At 45.3% G+C, this 27,548-nt stretch overlaps 1 protein-coding gene across 4 annotated transcripts in view; it reads right to left on the bottom strand.

The window, feature by feature from the left end:
• Positions 1 to 27,548, bottom strand: part of TIAM1 (TIAM Rac1 associated GEF 1) — a 193,032-nt gene that overhangs the window by 159,211 nt on the left and 6,273 nt on the right. The window lies entirely within an intron of this gene.

Here is a 27,548-nt window from a genome sequence, read left to right as displayed (position 1 = left end):
TCTGACAACAGATTGGGATTTTATGCCATTGACAGGTCTGAATTTCTCAATTTACCCAACTCCTGTCTCAGATAAGTATCTTTTGTCACACTGGTCAGTGTGTGCATGTGTATGTGTGTATGGGGGGGGGAACAGAGAGAGAAGATATAAAATAAATGATAAAAATTTCAAGTATTTTGCTTAACAGGGATGTGCAACTGAAAGTGTTCATTACGAGCACCACTTCACTAAAATACCGCCTTTTTAAAAACATGTATCTATAAACAGTTTTTCAAAATTAAATTTGGAGTCAAGAATTTCAGTTGATTATTTTTAGGGTGGCAAATCCTAATAAACTGTATAGAAAAGAAAGTGGTAATGAATGAGCATTTGGTTCTGAAGCTGAGCAAAAGGGCTCAGAGGGTCAACGGGAGTGCAGCATGGAAGAGAACAGGGCAGAGAGGGGGGCAAGGAGAAGTGAGCACACGGAAGAGAAGCTGGCTCCCAGCTTTCATCCTCCCTTACATTACAGGACCACCTCCGACAGCCTCCAGCCAGCAGCGTGCCCTCCTCCTGTCCCTCAGCCTCAGCCAAGGCTCTCCTCGAGAAGCCACCCTTCCAGACTGCCTTAGAAATCTTATCAACACCCCATTGTTGGTGTTGACAGAAAAGGTGATGGACAACATTTTTTTTTTAAGATTTCTTGTATTTATTCGATAGAGAGAGAGAGCATGCACGCACAAGCAGGGGGAGCCGAGTGGGAGAGGGAGAAGCAGGCTCCCCACTGAGCAGGGAGCCCAACGCGGGGCTCCGTCCCAGGACCCTGGGACCATGACCTGAGCCGAAGGCAGATGCTTAACCGACTGAGCCACCCAGGCGCCCCTGATGACAACATTTTAACCTTGGGTTTAACATGATGGAACTTCTCCTAAGTCTTTGAATAATTTGTGTAAGAATGTGCCTAGAGGCACACCCACCACCTTCCCATGCCAGCTTACAAATTCTAAACAGGCTTCACTGTCTTTTTTCAATGTACAACAAAACCAATTCTCCCCTAAACCTTCATAAAAATATCTATGGTGTACTGACCCCCAAGATAAGCTTTAAAAACCCAGTGACTAGAGTGAGGAGAGTATCCACCCCAGGGACTGGCCTGGCATGGGGATGTCAGAGTCCAAGCAATGGGATTGGGGGGGGCGGTGCCCACAAAAGGAGCAGTCAGGGTGCTTCAGAATCCAAGCAGAGCGAGGGATGGGGGAACACAACGGAACAGAGGAGTCTGCTTGAAGGGACCATCACAGGTCAAATCAGGAAAGACCAGAGTATCAAAATAAACACTACTACTAACAGAGTATAATCCATTGACTAAAATAAAAAGCCATGAGTCCACAGAGAACAAATACATAAATTGAAAGTTCTATAAGAAATAAGGAATCTACATAATCTCAAAATATCTCTCTATAAAAAACATTTAGTGGGGCGCCTGGCTGGCTCAGTAGAGCATGTGACTCTTGATCTCAGGGTTGTGAGTTTGAGCGTTGGGTGTGGAGATTCCTTAAAAATAAAAATAAAATCTTAAAAATAACACTTACAAAGGTTCAATGACTAACTTCCTAGCAGATCAGGCTGACGGACAGCATCGTCTAACCAAGAGACCCAGGTGAGTGGGCACCATGAGAAATGAAACAGGTCAAAATTGGGAGTTCCCAGAGAAGACACCATGAGAAGGACACACTATCCACACCTCAGCTCCATCTGCCAATGATGCAGAACACAGGTCTGATCTGTAGGAAACATCAAGTAAAACCAAATGGAAGGACATTGGACCAAAAAACTGCCCAGAGCTCTTCAAAAGTTATCAGGGTCATTAGAATCAAGCCTGAGGAGATGTTCCTGATAGGAGTCTAATCTAAAGACACATGACAACCCAACACATGATTCTAACTAGACACACATGCTATTTAAAAGGGCACCAGCTTGGGGCGCCTGGGTGGCTCACTGGGTTAAGCGTCTGCCTTCCGCTCAGGTCATGATCCCAGGGTCCTGGGATGGAGCCTGCATCAGGCTCCCTGCTCAGCAGGGAGTTTGCTTCTCCCTCTTCCTCTGCCCCTCCCCCTGCTTGTGCTCTGTCTCTCTCTCTCTCAAATGAATAAATAAAATCTTTAAAAAAAGGGGGGGGACCACCCTTCCAGCACTTGGGACAAATGGCAAACCTATAATGGGGTGTGAGGAGTAGCTGGTGGTAACATATCCATTCATTCTGTGATTTTGAGCCCTAGAGGGTGGTCATATAAAAGAGTATCCTCTTTACACAGAGGAAAAAAACACTCATGTCTGGGGCAATAGCAACTTACCCCCCAAGTGATTTAGAGAAAATAAATTCTTTATATTGTATTGTCAACTTTTCTCAAAGCTTGTGATAATTGCAAAATAAAACAAAATTTTAAACATGACGCTTATTTATTCTGTCATATACATAGATACAAAATAGTCATGGGTCATTTGTATCATGAAGCTAAAACAATTTAACAAGCAACTTACTACCTTAAATAGGAGAATGAATGAAAAAGTATCAAATGTGTTAGTTTCATCTTAGAAAAAAAATAAAATCCCTTTAGCCACACAGGTTCATATGCTCTGTCTCACCAGCACACAGCACATCGGTCCGCAGGTTTGTCCTCAGGCCTTGGTTTTGTCATCTGGGAAGTGGGATGTTGGGCCCGGTAATCTCTCACGCTGATCAATTCCACTAGCGTTTCATACAACACTCCCCAATCCTGATTGTGTCTTCAAAAAAGCTCACGTCCAGCAGAGAGAGAGGGGCTTACAAACAGGTGTCATGAGAAATGGTCTCAGTTGTAGGCACAGCTTGACGCCATTCAGGGAGAACAGAGTGTAAGGTAAGGGCAAGTGACAGGAAGATGAAGAGTCTCCACTGAATTCTGAGGATAGAAATTAAGAGTTCCTCCAAGCAGAATTAAAGGGCAGGGAGGGAAGTTCAACAGAATGAGTCAAGTAGCGTCACCTGGCCAGGACTAGGCAATGACCCGCTCTGGCACCCCCTAGCTTGCCCCTAACTCAGGCCAAGTTACATAACCTGCATTAACTTCTCATTTGATATAAAGAAATGAAAGTCTGATGCATCTCCTTCTCTCATCTGTAAAAGGGACATAATAACATTACCCAGCTCATCCTTGGAAGGGTTAAATGCTTTCATGTACTCCACAGACCCCTATATTTAATATTTAAATCTACATTTCATTATTAAATTGTTGAGATAGAATATATTAATTACACATTAACAAGAAATTGTTGGTTATTTAAAATATTTGATAATGGAATCTCTATTTAATATAATCTAAACGTTTTGGCCTCTAAGACTGTAAAATGTCTTACTATATTCTATTAAGAGACCCTGATACATAGTAAGTACTCAATAAACGTTTGTTGATGTTTATTATGAGCGCACATGGATTATGGTGATTATTACCTGGCGTGGCTCGGGAAGAGGGTGAAGTGTGTGTGTGTGTGTCTGTGTGTGTGTGTGTGTGTGTGTGTGTGTGTGTGTGTGTGTGTCATGGGGTGGGGGTTGCTGTACTTTGTGCAACCCAGCAAGGGCCATTTTGGCTGCCTGCCAAAGACTATAAACGTCAGATGAGGAGCTTGAACTTGAGTCCATCGATAATGAGAGTCCCTCTGTTGTAGTCCTCACTTAAAGCCTATTGATTCTCAATTTAACAAGCTCGACTACCTGGTTTGACAGCCCACAGTAAATTAACGGCAGGGAGAGTCAGAGGGAGCAGGGATGGTGGGAGGAGGAAGAAGGGACACGGAACCACACTAGATGTGACAGGAAGGAATGTAGCCAGCACAACGAGCCCCAAAGCCTCGCTATTCCGCACCTTCCAACCTCAGTAACCTCTACTTTACCAATCTCGGTGCAAGATAATGATCGATTCTGTGGGACAAAAAAAATTACCTGAGGATGAACTGATGCTCAACACGACTCTGCTGCACATGACTGGTAAGGTAGGAAAAGTTTTAAGTGATTCCAAAACTATTAAAAATGAAAGCTTTGGAATCTGTAGGGAGGGGTGGGAATCTTTCATCGGGGAAAAAGAACTCACAGAGCTGGAATTCTGCACCCCTAGACTGGAAAATCTGGCTGAAGAAGTTCTCCCGAAAAGTCAAGAGAACTGTATCTCAAACGAAACATGAAAATGTGGCCTTCTCACCCTGAAAAGCCATGGGCAGTGATAAACTCTGGGCAGAATGAGACACAAAGACGAACTTCAGGGCATCTCTAAAATTAGCACAGATCCCCAGAGGTACTGTCTGAAAAACCCGAATTTGATTATGCCTAGAATGTATCGTGGATGACCAGACATTTATCCTGGATCTTTGAGCAGGTAATAAACACATCATCAGGCAAAGAGAAAAGTCCCCAATGCAGCACTTTAAAAAGACAAAAAATGAAAAAAAGTCTTTCTTCTCCATTTGTGGGAAGCTCATAAACACTTAAGGTAAAAATCAATCTGGAAATCAGACCCACTACCCAGCTACTGAGTCAAGTAAATTCCTCTTGTAAAGTCTTCCTAACAAAACACTTCACCTTCAGAAACCCTTAAGATTAAGGTTAAAAACTCAACTGTGGCAGAGACACTAAATCAATTCCTTTTCACCTGAGAACCAAGGAAATGGAGCTTCCCAGCCCAGTCACCACTATGTGGGGGCCATGTGCCTGCATCATGGCCCATGGAATGTGGGCTCAAATAACTTTGGCCACTTCCAGAATCTACCCCTGACACCTCTCTGGAGATTCTACAGGTACCTTCTCTTCCTTGTACACCGAATGCAGAGAAGCCAGGAGAAAACTCTAAGAATCTAAGTCCAACCATATGGAACAAGCTTGAGTCCCTGAATAACCTTGTGGAGAGAGAGGGAGGGGGAGAGAGAGAGAGAAACTACCACCCCTTCCTGTTGCCAATCCACGGTTAACTATGACAAGAACAGTAAGTAAACCTCGGAATGTCTGAAACCACTGAAATTTGGGATTGTGTATTAAAGGAGTCAGACTATCTGCCTTGGGTTAATGAGCTTTTGTTGAGAATTTTCTGGATGGACATATAGCTACCAGCTCCAAAGAAATCTTGGAAATTTACACACCATGGGGGTTAAATTAACTTCACAGACTAACCGCCTGGACACACTGAACTCCTAAAAACCCAGAATTCCCAGCTACTTTCCCAGGGTCAGAAGTTGACGCCTCCCAAATGTAAATCCCTAGCTGCTTCGTTCTCTTCTACCAACTCAGTGACACCAAAACGACAAGGCAGACTCAAGTGTGCCGGTTCCAATGACCCTAAAGGAAGGGTTACCAGCCACCCACAGGAGGAGGACCGCACGGACGCTACTCGTTGAGGAAAGCTGTTTAGGGCAGCCTGCCAGACATTTATTTCTATAGCAAAGTATAATTTGCATTTTTTCTATATTTTCATTTAGCTTGGTGGCTCATGCAATGTGATCCTCTGACCAAGGACTGCCTTCCAAATTTTCTTAAGAGAAAGCAGAGTCAACTTGTTTTAACAAGTCAGCCGACACCTGCACTGGTTTGGTAGGACTGTCGCACGACCTGTAAGCAATGAACTGCCAATATGCTGTTCCCGCACCAAGAAGGGAAAAAAAACTTTGATCCTCTTGCCCATTGTCTTCACTGTCAGGAAACATTTTCTGACACTTCTCTGTCAGTGCAGTAAGAGGAATACAGTCAAAAACTGCTAAATCAGGAGGGTGATTAATATGCTACAAAGGGAGAGAGGAGCCCCTGATCTAAGCTGCCTGCTTCTTAAAAAGGGGATGGACTCCATCTTGGCAACAGTTCCTATTACTAAGAAATTGCACAAACTAAGGTTCTTTCATGACACCACCCAGTGAAAGACTTAACGCTCTAAACACTAAAGTGAAATCACTCCAAAAATGCCCACCAAGGTTCCTAGGAACTTGGGGTTTAGATTTTGGTCCAAACAGCAATGAGAAGTGGTTTACCACCACCCTCAACGAAACATAGTGCATCATTTCTAAAAAGACTCATCCTCTCACTTCTGGGTCAATGCAAAAATTCCAAACCAGCTCTACTTCCTCCATGTTGGAATAGGTCTGTGCATGCAGAGAGGCCCATGAATGGGGAGGTCAGGGAGGGAAACTCTACTCCTCCTTCATCACCCAGTCCATTCATCTCCATAGACCTCTCTTCATAGAGAGATAAATAGGGCTGTGATTGGCCAGGAAGACTACTGGGCGTCTTAACCGCACTAAGCTTCAGTTTCTCATCTGTAAATGATGGGAAATCAGTTCAAATATTCTTCCTAATAATACCTCACCACTGCCACCTCAGCGCCAAGTGAACCGGGAAGGTTAACGCACTAGAATGCAAACGCACATAATGCTAGGCTTAAAACGTAAAAGGTGATCAATAAATGTTAGTTATCATTAGTGTGAATTACACAGCACGTTATGTCAGAACTCTGGCAAACAGCAGAAAAAGTGAGAAGTAACTGAGATTTTCAAGGGACCCTTCTTACTCACAAAATACATTCTCTACCCAACTGAATAACCCCCAAATCTGCCACTAGATGCTTATTTTTATTTCTCTTAAGAAACGTGTACCTTTCTAAAGAAGTAAACCTGAATCTTACCAGCCTAAAGTGTTCACTGAATCCAGAGATAATAAGCAGCCCATTTCACAGATGCACAAACTGAGGCTCAGAGAGGGCAACTAAGTCACCCAAGTTCTTGGAAGTGGCTGAGTAGAAATTCCAACCAAGGCCCTTTGGTCCTAGATACATGCCCCTTTCCCACAGAATTCTGCCAGATACTAGCAATTGCGTTCCTTCCAAAGGGAAAGTTTGTTTTATAGCCAGAGAGTGAGAGGGAGAAAAGAGAATAGGAAAACATTATATGAATAGGAGGAGCAAAAGGGGCAGGGCACGATACCAGAAAGGAGTGTCAAGAGAATCAATTTTAACAAAGGGCAGGCAGCCCTGTGGGAGACAGCTGGGCAATGTTCTCAAACCCACATCACACACAACCCTAAAATTATAGCAGCTACTCACTAGCCTGGTGCAAAAAGCATGTTTATATGCATAGAGTATGTCCTATATATTACTTTATAAGATACAGCAAGCTCAAGCTTAAATCTTCTTGCAATACTCTTAAGAGTGGTGGAGGGGCAAGGTTTTCATGCATAAATTATCTTCTCTAAGAATCTGAATACATTTATTTGGGGTAGACATTTGCTTTGAGTATGTTTGATAATCCTGAAAATTCGATACACTTCTTTGCTTAAAGATTAACACAATGCCTACAAAAACTACTTCTGAGGGGGGGAAAAAAAAACCGGGAAAATTACTTAGCTCTCTTTGTGTGTGTGTGGTGTGTGTGTTTTTGTTTTGTTTTGTTTTTTGGGTTTGTTTTTTTTTTTTTTAACCACATTTACTTTAATAACAGGTCCTGACAGTTGAGTTTCAATGGTATTCAGAGTTTTCTAGGAGACTCCCATCTGGGTTCCAAATAATCAACATTTGCAACATTTGTAAGTGAACAGAATGTTGGTTCACAATATAGAGAAAAGAAAGATTGTTCTTTTAATGCCACTTACGACATGTGGGGGCAAAATAATTTATACAAGAAATCAGGAGTTAGGTAGACTACATTAAAAAAAAATAAAAGAAGATTAAACAGATGCTTTTAAAAGAAGAACACTACCACGGAGGGCTCATCTGCTTCGTTAATACAGCCAGAATGGCCGATTCAACAGATTCTGAGAAATTCTAAAGGAAGTCTCAAATGTGATTCCTACATGGTATGACAAACAGTTCAACTACTACTAAGAACACTGATTAATGCTTATTGCGGATTTATGCTATGCATTTTATACACATAAGCGCACTGAGTCTCCCCAACAATCTCGACGGAAGGAGATTATCATTATTGGGACCACTTTACAGAGAGGACACAGAGGCGAGGAACCATGAAGGTTCTTGTCTGAGGTAGTTAAGTGAGGGCGAGGTGGGGAATCACATGGATCCTTAGCTGGAGGGGGAAAAAGAGATTGAAGTATTAAGGAAAATCAGGAGAGCCTCCGACAGTAGGATTTACGCTTGCTGACATTAGAAGTATCCCCAGAAAGACTGTGGCTAAGTCATCACTTGGAGGAGGATGTTATGATATAAAAATGTTAGCGGGACCACTGGACTCCTGAACATTTTTTTTAATAAGGAAGAGAAAGGACCAATGGAGTCAAACATAAAATGAAAAGAAAGCATGCGTTTCTTTAAACTGCTCCCACTGCCCTAAATATATAGCAAGATAAGCAGAGCAGACATCATTTTTCTCAAACTGGGACCCGTATTTTTCATCTCGACCCAGCAGACAGATGTATAGACATACAACCCAGTTTCTTTTCTATTCCGTTCCATTACATTGTTTTGGTAATGTTGACCCCAAACCACTGAAATTACTTTATAAACCCCAAAAGGGTTTCAACCCCCACTTAAACACACACACACACACACACACACACACACACACACACACACACACACACACACACACACACACACACACACACACACACTACCCAGCTGGGAATTACAAGTTTCCAATGAAGATATTAGTATTTTTAAAAATATTCATGCTTTTAAAGGGTGGGGGTCACGTAGACGTGCTAACTTTAGCAATTTTGCAGTAGGCGCTGGGAACTGACCTAATACAAAGGTTTTTAGGGTAGGATCCTTGGAGAACTTTTGAGGGCCTTTGAACCTTCTGCAACTGGATCCAAAATTACCTGCATGGTCATCTCCACACTTGTATAAGGAGTGGTTCGTGGCTTTTACCCGCTTTTCAAACGAGGGGAACCAACAGAAGTTTTATGTGTAAATGTATTTATTTTGTGAGGGTCAACTAGCAACAAAACCACATAAAACTTTTACATACAAATAAAGTTAACATGGCAGGAGAGGAGAGCATCCCACCCCAAGGTGGGCACGAAAGCATGCTACAGAACAAGAGTAGCAATTCGGCCGAACATACACATGACATCCATTCATTTACTCTACAAAACCAAGTGCCCACCAAGGGTGACTAGGGAGAGGGTCCCTTGCTAGGACACCAAGGTTCTGAAATCTGCAAAACTGAATATTGTCACGTACCTATCCTTCCACGTACCTACCTATCTCCAACAGAGAACTGGCAGAATGTTAAGATAATTACTTTTAAGCGGTGTCTGGGTGGCTCGGTCGGTGAAGCATGTGACTCTTGGTTTTGGCTCAGGTCATGATCTCCTGGGTTGTAGGATTGGCCCCGGAGTCGTGTCGGGCTCTGAGTGCAGCAGGGAGTCTGCTCAAAGACTCCCTCCCTCTGCCCCCCCCCACTTGCGAGCGCACACATACCCAAGCGCGCTTGCTCACTCTCTCTCTCAAATAAATAAATCTTTTAAAAAAATTAATTACTTAAAAAAAATCATTGTTTTATCATTGCTTGTTCCTAATTGTCAGCCAAAATATGTCCGGAAAAGGTTTACCACATGTAGACAATCATGAAATGTAGCTACCCTCGGATGAAAAAGGGTGTTCACTTTTCACGAAAAAAAAATTTTTTTTTAATGTGGCCTTCTTTTTACCCCGTGGTTGGGCACAATTAGGCCCCTCACTTGGAAAACTCATCAAGGCGTCTTATCATATCAACGATGATAAAATAACTGTTCCGGGACAAAGACAGCATTCTGCTGGATGGAACACGTGTGCCAGGTCCCGGGCCTGAGGTTTTCTCCCACAGGAAATGTCTTCAACTACAGAAAACATCCTGGCCTCTCGGACCATTTGACCACTCTGGGAAGGCAGAGTCACACACCTAGTTTGTGGGAATGACCCCCCACATACCTAGCTCAAGCCCCCACTTCCCCTGTCTTTGGGATCTCCCAGGCCCACAAGAGAACCCAAGGTCTGACCTGCTCTAGATTATGTAGTAGGTAACTCTAGAGGGCCTGCCTCATGGGAAGAGTACTCCTTGTGCCCAGTGCTTCGTCTGCATCGAACTCTATTCCTGAATCTTACTGTTGCTACACCTCTACATCACAACCTCCAATCCTATGTGTACCAGTAATAGAGGGGACCATCTGATCTCCATCTGCTGACTCCTCTGTATCTCCCAACTGGTCCAGAACTGGCAGAGGGATAAGAGCTTCTCCAGTCCCAACCAGCTCAGTCTTCTCCATATTCTGGACTTCAGGTGGGTTGACACTCCAAATACTATGCTTGACTTGGCTGTTACTTTCCAATTTTAGATTACACGTGCCTTCTTGATCAGACAACGGTACTACATATCCCCATTCTGACGCAGCTCCCACCCAGCAAAGAAGTTCCTGGAAAACCAAAGCCTATAACCACAGTCCCAGCGCAAGAGAGGATTTCAGAAAGAAGATACTTTTCCTCCACATTACTGCCCAGTGACAGAATTGATGGCAGGGTTGTGGAGTGCAGTTCGACAAGAATTTGGGCAGTTAGAGCTCCCAGGTCTCTGCAGAAAGAGTATTTTATTCTACTGTTCAGAATGTATGTCTAGAGTAACAAATATTCAAGTGTGAGTATTTTGATACACCCCCTAGGGCTAATAAAGTTCGGGATGAATTATCAATGGTTTAGTAGGTGGTCTACAGACTCTACTCTGCAGAGACAGAATAACTATCCAAGAACCCAAAACCAATGTTCTGTTTCCTACTTAGATTTGCTCCTTCCAACTCAGATTAGCAACACCTGCCAATTTTGTCATGGTACATCCAACAAAATTTCCTACTTAGGAAATAAATCCTTTGGGCTCTGAGGCTAGGAGAAAAGAGTTCCATATCTACATCTACTTGTCATTATCTTGACAATGTGACTAGAAAGAAAAAAACCTGATTCAGCCTCATTTCATATTCAGGATGTTTCCTGTGTGTCTTGACATGACAAGGTGGCTTCCGGGGTTTGAACCAAACTTTGTGTTTCTCAAGTGGCTTTGCGTCATTACATCAGCATAAACGTGGAAGGGTTTTTTTTTCCTGCAGCTCTAATTTCTGCTGCTCTCCATGCTAGATGAGCAGGTGGCAACATAAGTAAATCATCCTTAAGAAAGACGAATTGATAAACAATAATAATGCAACCTCAAAGTAGCTCAGCTGGCTCAGTATCTTGTTGAGTCCCTATTTGCAATTCTTCCGGACCCTGTACCTGGGAGTGGAATTGCCAAGTCAAATGGTAATTTCATGTTTAACATTTTGAGGAACCACCAAACTGTTTTCCACAGTAGCTGCCACGTTTTACATTCCCAACAGCAATGTACAAGGGTTCCTTCCAATTTCTTCACGTGCTCACCAACATTTGTTGTTTTCCTTATTTTTTTATTATTATTATAGCTATTCTACTGGGCATGAAATGGCATCCCGTTGTAGTTTCGATTTGCATTTCCTCAATGACTAATGGTGTTGAACATCCTTTTATGTGCTCATTGGCCCTTTGTATATCTTCTCTAAAGAAATGTCTACTGGCCCACTTTTTTAATTGGGTTGGTTTCTGTGGTGGTTGTTGAGTTGCACGACCAGTGTTCATAACAGCACTATTCCTAACAGCCAAAAGGCGGGAACATAAATGCCCAGTGACAGATGACTGGATAAACAAAATGTAATAAAGTATTATTCAGTCACAAAAAGGAATGAATGCCCAATCCATGCTACATGAATGAACCTTGAAAACATTATGCTAAGTGAAAGAAGCTAATCACAAAAAGACAAACATTGTATGATTCCACTCCTATGAGAAATTGCCTATGTGGACTAGACAAATTCAGAGACAGAAGGCAGAATAGACATGAGGAGTGGGAGCTGTTACTGTTTAATGGGCACAGAGTTTCTGTCTGGGAGGATGAAAAAGTTCTGGAAACAGACAGTGGTCATGGTTGCACATACACATTTGCAGATACACTGAACTGTTCGCTTAAAAAATGTTGAAAATGGTAAATTTTGTGTGATGTCTATCTTACCACACACCCAAAAAGGGCAGCTCAGTTTTGTTCGCTTTCTATTTCCAAATTATAATTAGCCAAGAAAAACATCCACATTTAAAAAAAAAAAAAAAAAAAAGGAGCTTTGAGCAAGGACAGCTGAGTCAGTGGGCCCTGAGGCAGGTGTGAGCACTAAAGGGCGTGCAGGTGACGTGGTATCGAGCTCATGTGACAATCCCAGCTCTGCACGGCTGTGCATGCGATGGTGGGGGAATCCCTCAACCTCTCAGAGCCTCCTTAGTTACAGAGTTGAAGAGCAAGAACGGCCCAGAAGGTTACTGTGCGGATACAGAAAGTTACGTACCTCAAGTGCTCGGTGCAGGACCAGCCAGAGGAAACGCTCAGCAAGTGTTCGCTGGCCTGCATGCCCTCCTAAGACTGCAGGCTTCTCCGAATAATTTGAGCTCAGTCTAGATGCTGGCCTCTTAGTGGGTGCTATTCACCATGCTCCTTGGCATTTTTTAAATATTTCATGAGAGAATTCTGCAAGCAAGTCAAACTTGCTCCTTACGTAACACGTAGGAAACCAAATTGGTGGAACTAAGTGCAGGAAAACATTAACCTTCCCTGACATCCTTCAGAAACTAACTCAGCAGGGGAGGAAAAAAGAAGTCTAGAAGGAAATAGGCTGTCAAGAGTGGAAACATCTGGAAGCAGGCCAAAGGGTAGTTCTGACCACCTTCTTTTTGCTTATCTAATCTTTCTGTAATGAATGTGCATGATCGTTTAAAAATACTAGAGAAAAGAAAAGGCTAGCCTGGAGTTAAGCTTCCCTGGCTGCTTTCTCCCCTCCCCCACCAGAGACCCTCCCTCCCTGTGTGTCCGTCTGCCCTGCCATGATGTACAGGATGAGTCCAGCTCCCATGTATGAAAGGTGTGCTTGTGATGAGCATTTCCCCTCAGTCCTTACAAAGGTTAATGTGTTTGCTCCTCACAAGAGCTCTATGAGGTGGGCACCACCATCCCCCACTGTACAGGGGAAGGAACAGAAGCCCAAAAAGGACAGTAACTTGCCCACAGACACTCCAGTCATGGTGAATAACACACACACTCACAGACACTCCAGTCATGATCTCCATCATGCCAAGGCTGGCTTCACGCCCAGGCCGTATGGCCCGTGCACCCCCACTCTTAGCTGCAACACTCTGCCCTCTCCTAGATATAGTCCTATGGTTGTCATTGCCTTGCTCTTTGTCACCTGGCACTGAATCTCCTGTCCCTGCTGCCATACTGTGAGACAGGAGCTGTGTCCCACGAATCTCCATTGGGAAGATCCATCCCCTGGTCGGGTCTCTAGTACATCTACTGACTTGAGTTACTCTTCAACACCAAATTCCTTGCTCATGCAACATAAAGGTCTCCATTTCTATTCCCATACGGGTGATAAGCAGCCACTGATAATGAGAGCAGGATTCATGGTTCTCCCACATAGCTCAGGCAGGATCCCCTCAGCCATGAGGCAGTTAGTCAAATTTCTCTTCAGGGAAATTTGGGTTCGCAGGTGAAGTCTATGGAAAAGGAATGTACACTTTGGGCCTTCACAAAGTCAAGAAAGAATAGGAAATTCATAGAGAAGCCAGTAATGATTTCAAATCTCATGATGGCCATCTGCTGTGGTTAATGGAGATGAGACTGCAGGCTCCACGAGCAGGAAACTGAGGGAACCAGACCCAGAAATGGTTAAATCCTTGTTGGGGAACATCATCAAAAAGACATGAAGGCCGACTGACCGGAATGACCTGCTGCACCCAGGCACTCGGAGGCTCGTCACCCCCTCCCTGTCCTCGGAATGTGGGTTCCCCTTGCCTTCCCCGCTCCCAGAGGCTGCTCCGAGGACACGGCCTGGAGATGGGGATGCGGTGCTGAGAACACCTGTGGGGTACATACGACTGAATCCAGTTAGGGCCTCTTTATCAACTTTTTTAAGATTTGGTGTTAGGGCCCATGCACAGGGATCCATTCATCTTGCTGCTGCCCCAGATGAGCCTCGTATGCAAGTTCCCTTGCTCATTGAACCTACCGGTCTGGAGTGGTCTCTTTCTGGTCTCTTTCTTCCGTCTCTCCCTGGCCTCTGAGTACAGGGGCTGGTTTCATATTACACCCGGGAAGCTCCCAGGACGGTTGTGAACCAACCACCTTACAATGGTTTAGTAGAGAAGAGATAGAAATCTTTTTAAAACTCCAATATTGGGGCCCTGGGTGGCACAGGCGGTTAAGCATCTGACTCAGGTCATGATCTCAGGGTCAAGCAATGGAACCCGGAGTCTGGCTCCACCCTGAGCGCAGAGTCTGCTGCTTGAGATTCTCTCTCCCTCTCCCTCTGCCCCTCCCTCTCGTGCACACACACTCTCTCTCTCTCAATTAATAAATCTTTTTTTCTTAAAAAAAAGCTACCTCAGCATTCTGGAATTCCATCCACAGGGCCCTTGACGTTGCCACAAGCAAAGGGATTAACTATTTAATTTCCAAGTGTGATGTTCATGCTGAAGACAAAGATTTTGGCTTGTTTGGGCTTCTAAATAACAAAGTAGATTTCTAACTCATTTCTTTGCTCCAATTATTTATCTATGTAAGGACCATTCCAGTAAGGTCCCTGCCAACTAGAGCTCCCATAGTACAAGGAAACAGTGAATACCTATCCCACAACCATATATAAGAACAGATGATTTTCCACTATATTTGCACCAAGGTAAGCAAAAACCACATCAACACTGTGAAATTAAAGAACAAAATTATTTTTTTATAGTTCAATACAATTACATAAGTATCCTGGAAGGATACATTCTTATGAGGTGTACTTTTAGAATTTATTCCAAACGGCCTTCATCTAAAATAATATATAAACATTCATCTTTTATCTGCAGACATACAGGTATCTTTCTACCTTGCAAGTCATAAAGAAAGACCAGGAATCAGTGGGTTCGAGGGGTCACATGGAGGAGGCATTCAAAGAACCCATACTTCTCAACCATTTTTCCATTATATTGTTTATTTCCACATGCAATTCTAAATAAAGGCAGTCTTTTATTATAAAATCAATAGACTACATTACACTGGCATTGGGGAATTTTTAAAAAATAGGCCTAAGGACTCTATTTAAAATCGAAAGAATCCATGCTTTTGCAAACCAACTGTGTATCATGCACCATTCTCGTGTCCTTCCAAGGCCTGCCATGCAGCATCCTCCAACACTCTGACCTCAGCTGGAGCCAGATCCTTGACTCCTTCCCACAGGTTAGCAGGTGAATTCTCTACCTATTAATGACATGACCACAACACTTTCTCCTTTGGTTTTTTTCTTCTGTTCCATTTTTTACATCAATGCCCTCATTTACCAGAAATGGACTCGAGCAGCTTCTTCTGGGGACAGAGGTGGCTCTCCCCTACCTTTCTCTTGTTCCAGTTCACCTGGGGGACTTTCTGGAGTGAAACACTTAGGGTGAAGGGGATGTCCCAGGGCCCTAAATGAGAATTGCCCATTACCAGCTTGGAAGATGGCTGAAATTAACAAAGAAACTCCCTTCCTGTCTGTATACCGAACCAAAAAGAAAAGAAAAAAAAAAAGCACACAGCCTTACCCGTCAACTCTACCATCCTTCCGTCTGCACCAGGAGACCCCGGATAATCCATAATAAACCATAAGAACCCATGAACCAGAAATGAACAAGTCCTCTGCAGTGATCATACCGAAAAAGGCGAGGTCTCCGTTTCCCAGGATATTCACCACTCCCTGCAGATGTGCATAATAATGCACTTCCCACCAGGTAACACTTGCCAAGTATTTAAGAAGCCAGATGAAAGGCATTGGTGAAATGCAAAATGCCTGTTAGTGCTAGGCCCACAGGCTGTCCCTCTACCTTCTTTGCAGTGGTGATTAAAGCACTGGGCCTTTCACCCCTTCCTACCTTCCAGTGATGTGAGGTTTAATTAATGTGCACTTGGGGTTTTAAGATCCCTAGATGAAAAGGGGACCAGATGTGAAAGTTATTATTATTTTGTTCAAAGTCCACTTTGGTAAACTAACATCTGCAGACAAATTTAGTGCATGCCACTTAACAAGGGTCAAACGCCAAAAAAAAACCCAAACAACAACAACAACAACAACAACAACAACAACAACTCCGGTTTGGACTTTTGGAAAGTTCGGAGACCCACCAGCTGTGTGCAGGCCAGGATTTAGGCGGCTCACCTTTAGGTGAGACAGTGACACATCTGACACGTTCTTCACTTTTCTCAGAACGGAGACTCCAGATGAGCAGCTGGAACCAAAAAGGGGGCAGGGGGAGGTGATGTCACGGAAAGAGTCCAATCTGGTTATAGGCGAGAAGGGGGCTCCCAGAGGCAAAACAGAGCCAAATGGAGGGAGGGGGACTTTACTGTTTTGAACATAAACAAAAAACGGGGCTGCAGAGAACCTTACACCATCTTTGAGCATTTTTTTTTTTAAGATTTATTTATTTATTTTAGAAAGAGAGAGCAGGAGGAGGGGCAGAGGGAGAGGAACTCAAGCAGACTCCCCGCTAAGCGCGGAGTCGGTTGCGGTGCATGATCCCAGGACCCTGAGATCATGGCCGGAGCCGAAATCAAGAGCCAGACGCTCAACCGACTGAGCCACCCAGGCGGCCCCTTTCTGAGCATTTCTGAACTCATCATAGAACTCATCAGCTAACTACACTTGCATGAGCAAAGTCCCTTTTCTCACTAACTATAAAGAAAGAGACCTGTGCTTACAGAAGTTATAAAAGAAAAAAATCCTTATTAATAAAGCCCCAAGAGCACCAGTAAGATCAGGGCTGTGTGAGCAATAACACAATCATCACTGCTCAGACTCAGGGGTTACTACCAGCCACAGGGTCGAAATGAGCTGTGTAACCTACTCTCAACAGGGCCTGAAACCTAAATCAGATGGTGTCTGATGGCAACCGTACCCACAAGCCGCCAAAGGTCTCCCCTCCCACCAGCGGTCCCACGAGCCCCACCCCTGCCACCCTCCTCCCGGTCTCACCTCCTGTCTCTCCAGAACGCTCTCTCCACCCGAGCCCCAGTAGCCTCCAGCAGGCCAGGCCCCCTGCTTCTCTCTCTGTAGATCGCTCCGGCTGTTAAAATAACCTCACTTCCTCAATCCCTTAGCATCTTCGCTCCATAGTCACCCCCGCGGCGAGCCTTTCCCCTCCCCCCCAATTCGAAAGTTCAAACTCCCGACTCTTCCTGGCCCCTTCCTTGCTTCTTATTTCCCCACCGCAGTGATAACCTGCCAACATACCCCATGTTTTAACCACTGTTCACTGTCTGTCTCCCGCCTCCAGAATGCCAGTTACACACATGCAGATTCTTCTTTCTGGGTCTTGTTCACCTCTATAGCCCCGGAAGGTAGAAGTGGCCGGGCATAAAGGGAAGTGCTCAAAAAGTATGTGGTGAAGGTATGAGTGGTGACTTCGGAAAAGTGACAGACAACCTGCAAGGAGAAACACTGGTGTAAACTTCCAGAAAAATCTGTGTCAACGCTCAGTCCCATGTTCATGGGCCCAGTGCACACAGCTCCCCTGGCAACTCCCCAGGGAGAAAGAACAAGATCAAGGCAGGAAAGGGCAATGTCTGGTCTCCAGGCCACGGTATTTTTAAATACTACCAAAGTCAACTCCTCCCTAACCAGGCCCAACACAGGAAAAGTCCCACTAAAGTGGAATCTACCAAAGGAGTAAGTTCATCAAAAACTGCATCCTTAGTAACAAAAACACTGGCATAATACGGGATCAGAAGGAAAAAAATAGGAACTTGAAGTCAATGCTTTCATAGGTAGGAAGCCGCCAGGGAAGATCCCCATCATCATCATACCCCAGTTCTCTGAACACCAGAGCCCCCCGCCCCACGAGGAATCTTCCATGCTGTCCACCAGCTGCCGCCCAAGCAGAGGGGCTGCAAATGACTTAGAGAAGGAATCTCATCAAGAGACCTTTTACTGGATACCATGGAGGGAATTCACTGCTGTTTCCTCAATTTCAGCTTGTATGGTGTTGCCGTTGTTACATAGATGTTATTAGATGGAGTAGTTTAAGGTTCATAGCAAAACTGAGCAGAATATAGAGTTCTCGGGGGCCTCCTGCCCCTAGACCCGTACAGCGTCATCAATGATCAACATCCCCGCAAAGACTGGTCCATCTATTACCCTCGGTGAACCTACATTGACACATCATCAACCCCAAATCCAGAGTCTGCATCAGGGCTCACGCTTCACGGTGCACACTAGGCAGGTTTTAACAAATGTATAAGGACATATATCCCCCATTATAATGATCATACAGAGTAGCTGCATTGCCCTTAAAATCCCGTGTTCAGGATTTTAATCCTGTTCATCCCTGCCTCCCTCTGCCAAGTCCCTGGCAACTTCGGACATTTTCCTGGCTCCGTCGTTTTGCCTTTTCCAGAATGTCACAGTGCTTTAGATCGCCTCCCTTCAGGGGCTTCCATGGCTCTCACGGCTTGCGAGCTCATTGCTTTTGAGGGGTGGATAACATTCCATCGTCTAGATAACCACAGTTTACTTCTCCCTTAGCCTACCCAAGGGCGTCTCGGTTGTTCCGGGTTGGGGCAATTATGACGAAAGCCGCTGTAGACACCCGAGTGCGGGGTGTGGTGCACGTGTTTGTATGATTTCACCAGCATTTTAGGAATACAGAAACGATAGAGAGAGAGGAAAAACCTTCAGGAGGTAAAGACAAAACAGGCTCCATACTATTCTGGAAAGTCCTTCTTTCCAAGAACCTTATTGAGAAATGACATTGGCAAAGAAGTCTGGTTCTAGTTCCATACATACATGCATCCATTCCCTACACTATGGTTTTCTCAAGCACTTCGAATGGACTTATAAACTCGGAAATGTAAAGTGTTTTGAGTATTTTCGTTTGTCCCTATTCATGAAACCTGTCTGTGGGACTTCGTTGTCCACTCCATGACCCTTAACCCCTCTTTCTCAATGGCAGCCACTAGCCTGTCACTTCCCATGGAGAGCCATCTCCACGCCTGAATTCCACGAGCCTCTCCCTGAGCGCAGCAGCACAAAGCAGGTGCGAAACAAACTGCTGACTGGGAAATGTGTTTCGAACACTCGACCAAGTGTTCAGCCAAGATCATGACAAATTTTAAAACAAAGACTCATAAAAGTCCCTGCACAGGTATCAAAATTAATTGGGAAACTAAGCATCCATTCAACCGATCCTGCCAAAATCCACTTAGAATTACTAAAAACAAAAAAACGTAAGAAATGTGGGCATCTCAAGTCAGATAGATCCATGTCTTGGAAAAGGCGAATTCACCACATCAAAACACAGACTGCGAGTCGTCAGGCCAAAACTGGTCAAGGGACTACCAGCCATCTCTCAAGGGAAATGCGATGAAAGATGATATCCAAGAACTCAAACATGTTTTAAGATGCGATACACCAGAAGGAAGCATTTTCTCGATGATTTTTTTACATCAAAATTCATTGTCAACATTTCTAAAATCGAAATGCATTCCTAGTGTCAAAGACCCCACGTTGCCATCCTGCTCAGGACTGGGAATCCCCAACGATGCCATACCAGCTTTCAATTCGCAAATCCAATCACGAGGCATTTTAGCAGGCCTTCCATTTTCCATTTGTACATGTAGACATTTACACAATGTCTACTTCAGGCTGACATTTCGCAGATGAATTTCCCACATCCTGTATTTACCACATTCAAAGTATTGCTGGGCATTCCCACCCACTCCCATTTGTGAGTTAAAAAGAGAACCGGAGAAGGCCAGATGGATAAAGAGACAGGGGTCACCTGAACTAAGGGCTCTCACTTGCGGGATTGCAATCCGATTTCAAATTATAGAAATAAGAGGCCAGCGATCTGAGTTTAAATGCCAACTTGATGTGCTCTTGAGAAGATTGAAATATTTAACATTCAGATCTGCTTTTTGCTTTCTTTTAACTATACGGTCCCAATGAAAAAGCCATCCACATATAATGTATCCAATCACCGAGAAAAAACAAGTACACGCTCCTATGTTCCCTTCACCCGGCTAGCAACAAAATGGTGTGTTTTCTCATTTTGTTTAATTTCTCTGCTGCCGAAAATTACTTCCAGATTCTGTCTCTTCTTTAGTTTCCATTTTCGTCCTACATGAAACCCCCTTTTCCTGGAGTAAAAAGGAAAGAGAGAAAAGAAAACACAACCAGAGGGTGACACAATGTTTTAAGTAGAACACCAAAAATATAAAATGCAGCCACAGCATCTGGGTCTAAAAGAAACACATTTGAGTCTTGATACACAATACCCCGATCTCAGGCTCTCGCTGCCCTACAGAAAGAGATTTCCGTACATCCCAAGGACCCTGACTACGTCATTTTCTGCCCCAACAACTAGCTTTCCTAATGTCAGAGAGGAAGAGCACATCAAAAACCCTTGGGTCACTGGACGTCTAGCCTGGTGCTCTTCTCCGCTTCGCGTTTTATTAAATAAACATTGACTGGCAAATAATGAGGACCATTTTGCTTAAACACAAATGACTAGGCTTGCTTACCTCCCTCACCTAATTTGAAAAAAAAAAAAAAACACAGAGAACCATCCTTCACCAAAACAGAAAAATCGCTATGCCCTAGGCAAGAGACGGCTTCCAGCAGTATCAACCTCGACACCAGACCCACCCAGAAAAAAAACCTTCAAACCACCACCAAGGAACTGAGTAATAAAACTCCCACACTCATATTCATGCTATTTATATGATAATTAAAATCACCCTCCAAGGACCTAAGGAAGAGTTCGTTGGTTAGATCTTTTCATGACTAAACGGCCCAGCAGAGATCAGCACAAACTAGATTTCTCCAAACGTTGAAAAAAATAGCCGGAGGATAGCCACACTTGTGAGCACAGCACAACGGACAGACTTTGTGACTTTGTCGAATCACTCTGTTGCACACGTGTAAGTAATGTAACACTGTGTGTCAACTAGGCTTCAATGAAAAAAAAAAATTAAGAAATTAAATTTTAAAACTTAAAAAAATTAAGATAAAAAAAGTGAACAGAAATACATCCACACTGGATGTTTGCCCCTGGTTTCTTTTTTTTTTTTTATGTTTTTTAAGATTTATTTATTTATTGGTGAGAGGGGAGGGGCCGAGGGAGAGGGAGAGAGAGGATCCCAAGCAGACCCCCGCACTGAGCACGGAGCCCAACATGGAGCTCGATCTCAGGACCCAAGAGACCAGGACCTGAGCTGAAATCAGAGTCAGACATTCAACCAAGTGAGCCACCCGCGCACCCCTGTCTCTGGTTTCCTAAAAACAAAGAAATATTGTAACTGCGAGTTCTAGCAACACAGGAAAGTGAGAAATGGGAAGAGCCACGGAAGCAAGGGGTCACCGGGAGTGCCGACTGCCCAGGAGTCTACCTGGACTTGCCGTGAGGGGGCTGTGTCATCTCTACCTCTCTCTGTCTCCGTTTCCTGGGCTGTGAAAGAAACCGGGATAACAGCTCCCTGGGTTATTGGGAGGATTAAATGTGGTTAATACATGTTAAGCATTTAAAACCGTGCCAGACACAGCGTAAGCTCTTAATACGCAACAGAAATCAGTAATATCCTTAATTTTCCCGATCATTCCACCGCTCAACGGCTCATGTCCTGACCCTTCAAATGTACCAAACTTCGAGATGACAGCTCTCATGAGGCCCAGTAACCTTTCCACAGTGCACTGTAAGCTCCTTGAGGGAGGGTGAGCTGTGTGTCATACCTGAGTCCTCCATGGGCACCTCCAACAATGATACCCAGAGCCACCCAGTGAATGGCTTCTTGGGAGAAATGAATGAACAAACTAGCCGTCCTCCCCCTCCCCAGTCAACGCGAAGCCTAGAAACTAGATGTCACTGTGTTAACACTGAATAGAGTACCTTATTTTGGTTTGTTGGGACTTCTGTAAAAGCATCAGAAAAATAAATAGCAACAGTTATTCTTACCCAGAGGCTAGAATCGTTAAAGCTTTCAATCAACCCTTGTGGCTTTTGGCTTTTCCACGTTGACTGAACTCCATGCTTGCTTTGCATGTAGGCAACCATAATTACCTCCAGTGTTCCCTCTAAAGCTAAAACCACCAAAAAACCGCTTGATTGTCACATACGGTCAACTCTGGATTTTTCTTTCAGGCACGACTCAGCTGCCTCACACACTCCCTGTCTGGGTGTTCTTCATTACCATGCTTCCTGAAACTTCCATCAAAGCCTCAGTCCCCCGTGACACAGACTGATGCTGCCGGACCAGCCAACTGATAAGGGCCCCCACTGCTCTAGCTTGCCTCTCCGGGAACTGCAGGTACTTCCACCTCAGCCTCTAGCGAAGCTAACCCAGTCCTCTGGAATGAATTTTCTCTCTGACTCTGAAAGTAGATATCTGCAATCCCATCACTTTCTTCACCACCCCCCACCCCAGACCATTCACGTTCTCTCCTAAGAAAGCAGAGCTTCACGAAGCATTAGGAGCAGAGAGAAAAGGCTCTGCTCTGAGCCAAGTGGCTTCTTCCCAAGCTAAATGCACTTACGTAAGCCTGACTTCATTATTGCCCCAGCCTGCGGACGGACCAGGGCACCCAGCCTTCCTGGAGTTAAGCTTTTGTTTACCTGCTGTCAAGTAGGCATTTCCCAGGCAGCCTCTCTTCCCGTGGAGACTGGCTGCAACCACCCCTACCCCCCACCCAGGCAACCAAATGTGACATCAAAGGAGCCTCCCGAGTGACCATCTGTCCCTGCCATGCCAATGTTTATGCAATGTGGGCAGGAGTGGGACAGAACCAGCCAAAGGACCCAGGGCATCCTGCTGCATCCGACCTGAGCACCAACATCTCGAGCTGTATGCGCTACAGAACAAGACAGTGACAAGAAAGTCCTCAGTCCAGCTAAAGGGGCTCCTTCTTCTTAAAAAGAAGGATAAAACTATTTAGCTTTCTTGAGGGTGTCCAAAGAATGGGCTTAATAGGTTTCACCTGTGGAGAGGTGCGTGTGCATGCGTGCGTGCGTGCATGGGTAGGTATCTAAAAATAAAGTCAGATCCCTAATCTTGCAGTTTTTCAAATATGGACACCCCACTCACCAAAAGTCCCACCTAAACATGGTATTTCAGGCAATACTGACTTTAACAAATTCAAAAGCAGTTAAGTGCTAAGGGGAATTGGCTAAGGTAGAAAAGGAATAGGTTGGCAAAGAACCCAGAAGTCTCAGAATTCTAGAGTTAATATGACCATTAGAATCATCATCTAAACACCTGTTTACATCTTGGAAGAGTTGTGGGTTTAGCAGTCAAATAAAACACAGCTCAAATCCAGGGTCACCACAATGTGTGATTTTAGTGAAATCATGTGGGTTCCATCGACTGGACTTGGAGAGGAGAATGGCACATCCCAGGTGGCAGTGGGGATCAGTCACATACTCTGCTAGAGAACATGCAGCAGAATGCTAGGCACACAGGATGTGCTCAGTGTATGCATTTTCAGTTTTGGATCAACCCTCCTTCCTGGACCTTATGGTGGGGGCACACCCAGGAGGCAAAGTATGTCTGAGTTGGCCAAAGAGGGGAGGTCACCATGGACAGGTGCCCAGCCACCAGCAAAATTCAACACACTGACTCTGCTGGGGACATTTTTGTTATCTTTCAAATGGGTGGGGAGGCGGGGAGAGACTTGACATGTTTCACCTACTATTCACATGAAGCTTGTCAAACTGCATCTCAAGTATTAGAAGAAAACCCACATTATTCATCATATAAATCTACTTAAATTCCCCCGGGGCGGGGGGGGGGGGGGAGAATGGTTAGCCACCGTGCTTGAAGCCAAGAGATGAGACATCCACTCTGTGATTCAACTTGAACAGCTGTAGAGTGAAAATGCACACATGGGCTCACACAAAAATGGGCTAACAATTTTTAGATTTGTCCCTTTTTTTTTTTTCAATTTTTTTCTTTGACCACGTTATTTCCCTTCATTCACAGAACCTGGAAACAACCTTGGCATTTCTTTGGGCAGCTCTGACTAGGTTTCGATTAATCCCCAGAGAACCGAGTCACTGAACACTTACTCTGTGGTTTGGGGCACACAATCACAGCTCCCCAGGATTTACAATCAAACCAGGGGGAAGAGAAGATATACAGCAGCCCCTCCTCATTTGCAGGGGTACATTCCAAGATCCCCAGTGGATGCCTGAAACCTCGGACAGCACCAAGCCCTACCTACGCTGTTTTTTCCTATACATATGTACCTATGATAAACTTTACTTTATAAATTAGGCATAGTAAGAGATTAACAATAACTAATAAGAAAACAGAACAATTATAACACTATACTGTAATAAAAGGTATATGAATGTGGTCTCTCAAAAGATCCTACTGTGCTCTACTCATTCTTCTGCTTGTGCTGACGGAAGACCATAAACCGCTGACCTCATGAGATGAAGTGAGGTGAGTGATGTGGGCACTGTGACGTAGTATTAGGCTACTAGTGATCTTTTTTTTATTTGTTATTATTGTATTCAATTAGCCAACATATAGTACATCATTAGTTTTTGATGTAGTGTTCAACGATTCTTTAGTTGTGGTTAACACCCGGGGCTCATCACAACACGTGCCCTCCTTAATAGTCAACACCCAGCTCCCCCCTCCCTTCTGTAATCCTCAGTTTGTTTCCCCGAGTCCAGAGTCTCTCACGGTTTACTAGAGACCTTCTGACAATACGTTAGAAGGAGGATCCCCTGCTTGTGGACCACGGCTGACCATCAACCATGGGTAACTAAAACTGTAGAGGAGACTGCTGTCCAAGGCAACCTTGGACAAATACTACTGGTTCTGAGGGGGGAAAGGACGGTAGGCTAGAACACACTGGAAAGGGGGCAAGGAGGAAGTGGGCTGGAGTTGACACTGAAAGAGAGCTAGTAGGAGGTCATCTTAGGAGGGGAAATGAGTGGACAAATGCCCAGAAAGGGACTCAATAAGGCTGACTGGGGGAACAGCCTGCAGCAGTCAGCCGGGCAGTCACTCATTATGGCAGGTCATTCCAGAACACCCCACGACAGTCACTCTAATACTCGCTGAGGCAAACATACAGAAAAGGACAGGCAGCCCTAACTCGGAGAAACACAAGGGAGCGTTCTGGTTAAGAGCACAGACCCTGGGGGAGCCCGGGTGGCTCAGTCAGTTAAGCGTCTGCCTTCCGCTCAGGTCATGATCCCGGGGTCCTGGGATCGAGCCCCACATCAGGCTCCCTGCTCAGCAGGGAGTCTGCCTCTCCCTCTCCCTCTGCCCTTCCTCCCCACTCATGCTCGTTCGCTCGCTCTGTGTTTCTCTCTCAAATAAAATCTAAAAAAAAAAAAAAAAGAGCATAGACCCTGGAGCCCGGTAACCAGGGTCCAAATGCTAACTCCTCACTTTCTAACCCTGTTGCTTTAAACAAGTTACTTAAGCCAGTGATGAGAATTCGTTTACAGAGAACACCAATCCGGGGAGCAGGGGAAGGAAGCCACAGGGGGTCTCTGGAAAGAGGACAGAGGAAACCTCATAATTATCCTAAAATCCACGCAAACGCGCCCCCACAATGGTTAGTCCTGGCCAAGGACTGCCCTGGAGGAACAGGGGTTCCTTGCAGGGGAAGGAGGCTCAGGCCCCCTGGGCAGCCCTCTAGCACAGAAGGAGCTGCAGGGCAGTGAAAGCAGGAGGAAGGGGGGCAAATGCGCAGGAGAGGTAAGTGAGTCCCAGGGGACAGCCTGCGCTACCAGAGGCTCACTGCGGTTTTGCCATTATTGTACTGTTATCATTTCTGTCATTTTTTGCGTCCTGAAAAAGGCAACTAACCCGATTATGGTAATACCAGGTAATGTAAATACTGAGAGGGAGGTCTCCAGGCCGCACGCAGAGAAAGGAGGGGCCGAGGCTGTTGGTAGGGTTCCGGAGCAACAGGTGGGACCTGAACCACCAGTCTCAGCAAGCCCCGCACCGCAGGGCCTGCGCAGGGGCGCGGGCGGCGGCAGGGAAGCGCGCAGCCGCTAGACAACGCCGCATGGGGGCTGCTCAGAAAACTACAGATCGCACTACCCTATGATCCCGCAAGCCCACGGCCGGGTATTTTCCATGGGAAAGAAATGAAAGCCTATCTCAAAGAGCTATTAGCACCCCCGTGTTTGCTGCAGCGCAAGTCACAACCGCCAAAATGCAAACTCCACCTGCGCATACCGCGCCAGATGAATGGGGAGAAAACGCAGGGTAGCTGCACAACGGAGTATTAGTCAGCCTTTAAAAAGGAGGCCCTGTGGTATTGGGACAACATGGATGAAGAACCCTGAGAACATCCTGCTGCGTGAAATAAGCTAGTCACCGGGGCGCCTGGGGGGCTCAGTCGGTTAAGCGTCTGCCTTCGGCTCAGGTCATGATCCCGGGGTCCTGGGATGGAGCCCCGCATCGGGCTCCTTGCTCAGCGGGGAGCCTGCTTCTCCCTCTCCTTCTGCCCCTCCCCCTGCTCTCTCACTCACTTGCGCTCTCTCTCACAATCACATACATAAAATCTTTTTAAAAAAAGAAAGAAAGAAGCTAGTCACAGAAAGACAAAGGCCACAGGATTCCACGTGTATGAGGACTCTCCAACCGTCTAACTCACGGAAGCAGTAGGGTGCTTGCCAGGAGCCGGTCGGTGGGGCGATGGGAAGTGGCTAATCATCAGGGACGTTATTTCAGTTCCGTGGGATGACTACGTTCTGGAGAGCCACTACAGGAGAGTCTAGAGCGACTCACACTGGGGTTGTGCATTTAAAAATCTGATAAAAGGGTAGGTCTCAGGCTAAGTGCTCTTGGTACAGCAATGTCGGAAGAAAACACCTCGCGGGATGGTGCTTCAGGAAACATCTGTGATTCCTCCTCTCCACCAAGTCGGTAGTCAAGTATTTTGTTCAGATTCTGGAGAGGCCAGCCTCCTACCCAAACCTGAGGAAGGGTGAAAATAGGGCAGCATGCTACCTAATGACAAGGCTCTGGTGGGTTTGTTCATGAGAGGAAGGCAAACCTGAAAAGCATAATTGCAACTGTTTAGTTATAAAGGCCCTTTTGGTCTAAATCATTCCCTGCTGAGGAAGTAAATGAGGATTGACATGCCAGTGTCCCCACCTGGCAGGAGGGAAAGTGAAGTACACACAACCCTTCTTGCTGACTCACGCCCCACCGGGAGGTAGCATTACTTCTTTGCCCTGAGTGCCTGTAATGTTGCACGTTTACCAACTTGATCCTTCCAGCGGGAAGCTGCTTGGCTATCATACCATGAAGACCCCAATCTGAGCACAGCAGTGAGGCCTCCCTGCAACACTCCCCAAGAACCAAGCCTACCTCCCCGTTTAGACAAAGGTTCGCCCTGCCTGTTAAAAGTAACCTGATCTCAGGGCGCCTGGGTGGCTCAGTGGGGTTGGTTAAGTGTCTGCCTTCAGCTCAGGTCA

The sequence above is a fragment of the Eumetopias jubatus genome, unplaced genomic scaffold, assembly GCF_037043125.1.
Source record: "Eumetopias jubatus isolate StellerSeaLion01/CBP00866 unplaced genomic scaffold, mEumJub1_p1.0 scaffold_1, whole genome shotgun sequence".
In the NCBI taxonomy this organism is placed as follows: domain Eukaryota; kingdom Metazoa; phylum Chordata; class Mammalia; order Carnivora; family Otariidae; genus Eumetopias; species Eumetopias jubatus.
Note: the sequence above shows the minus strand (reverse complement) of the source record. Positions and strands in the feature narration are given on the sequence as shown.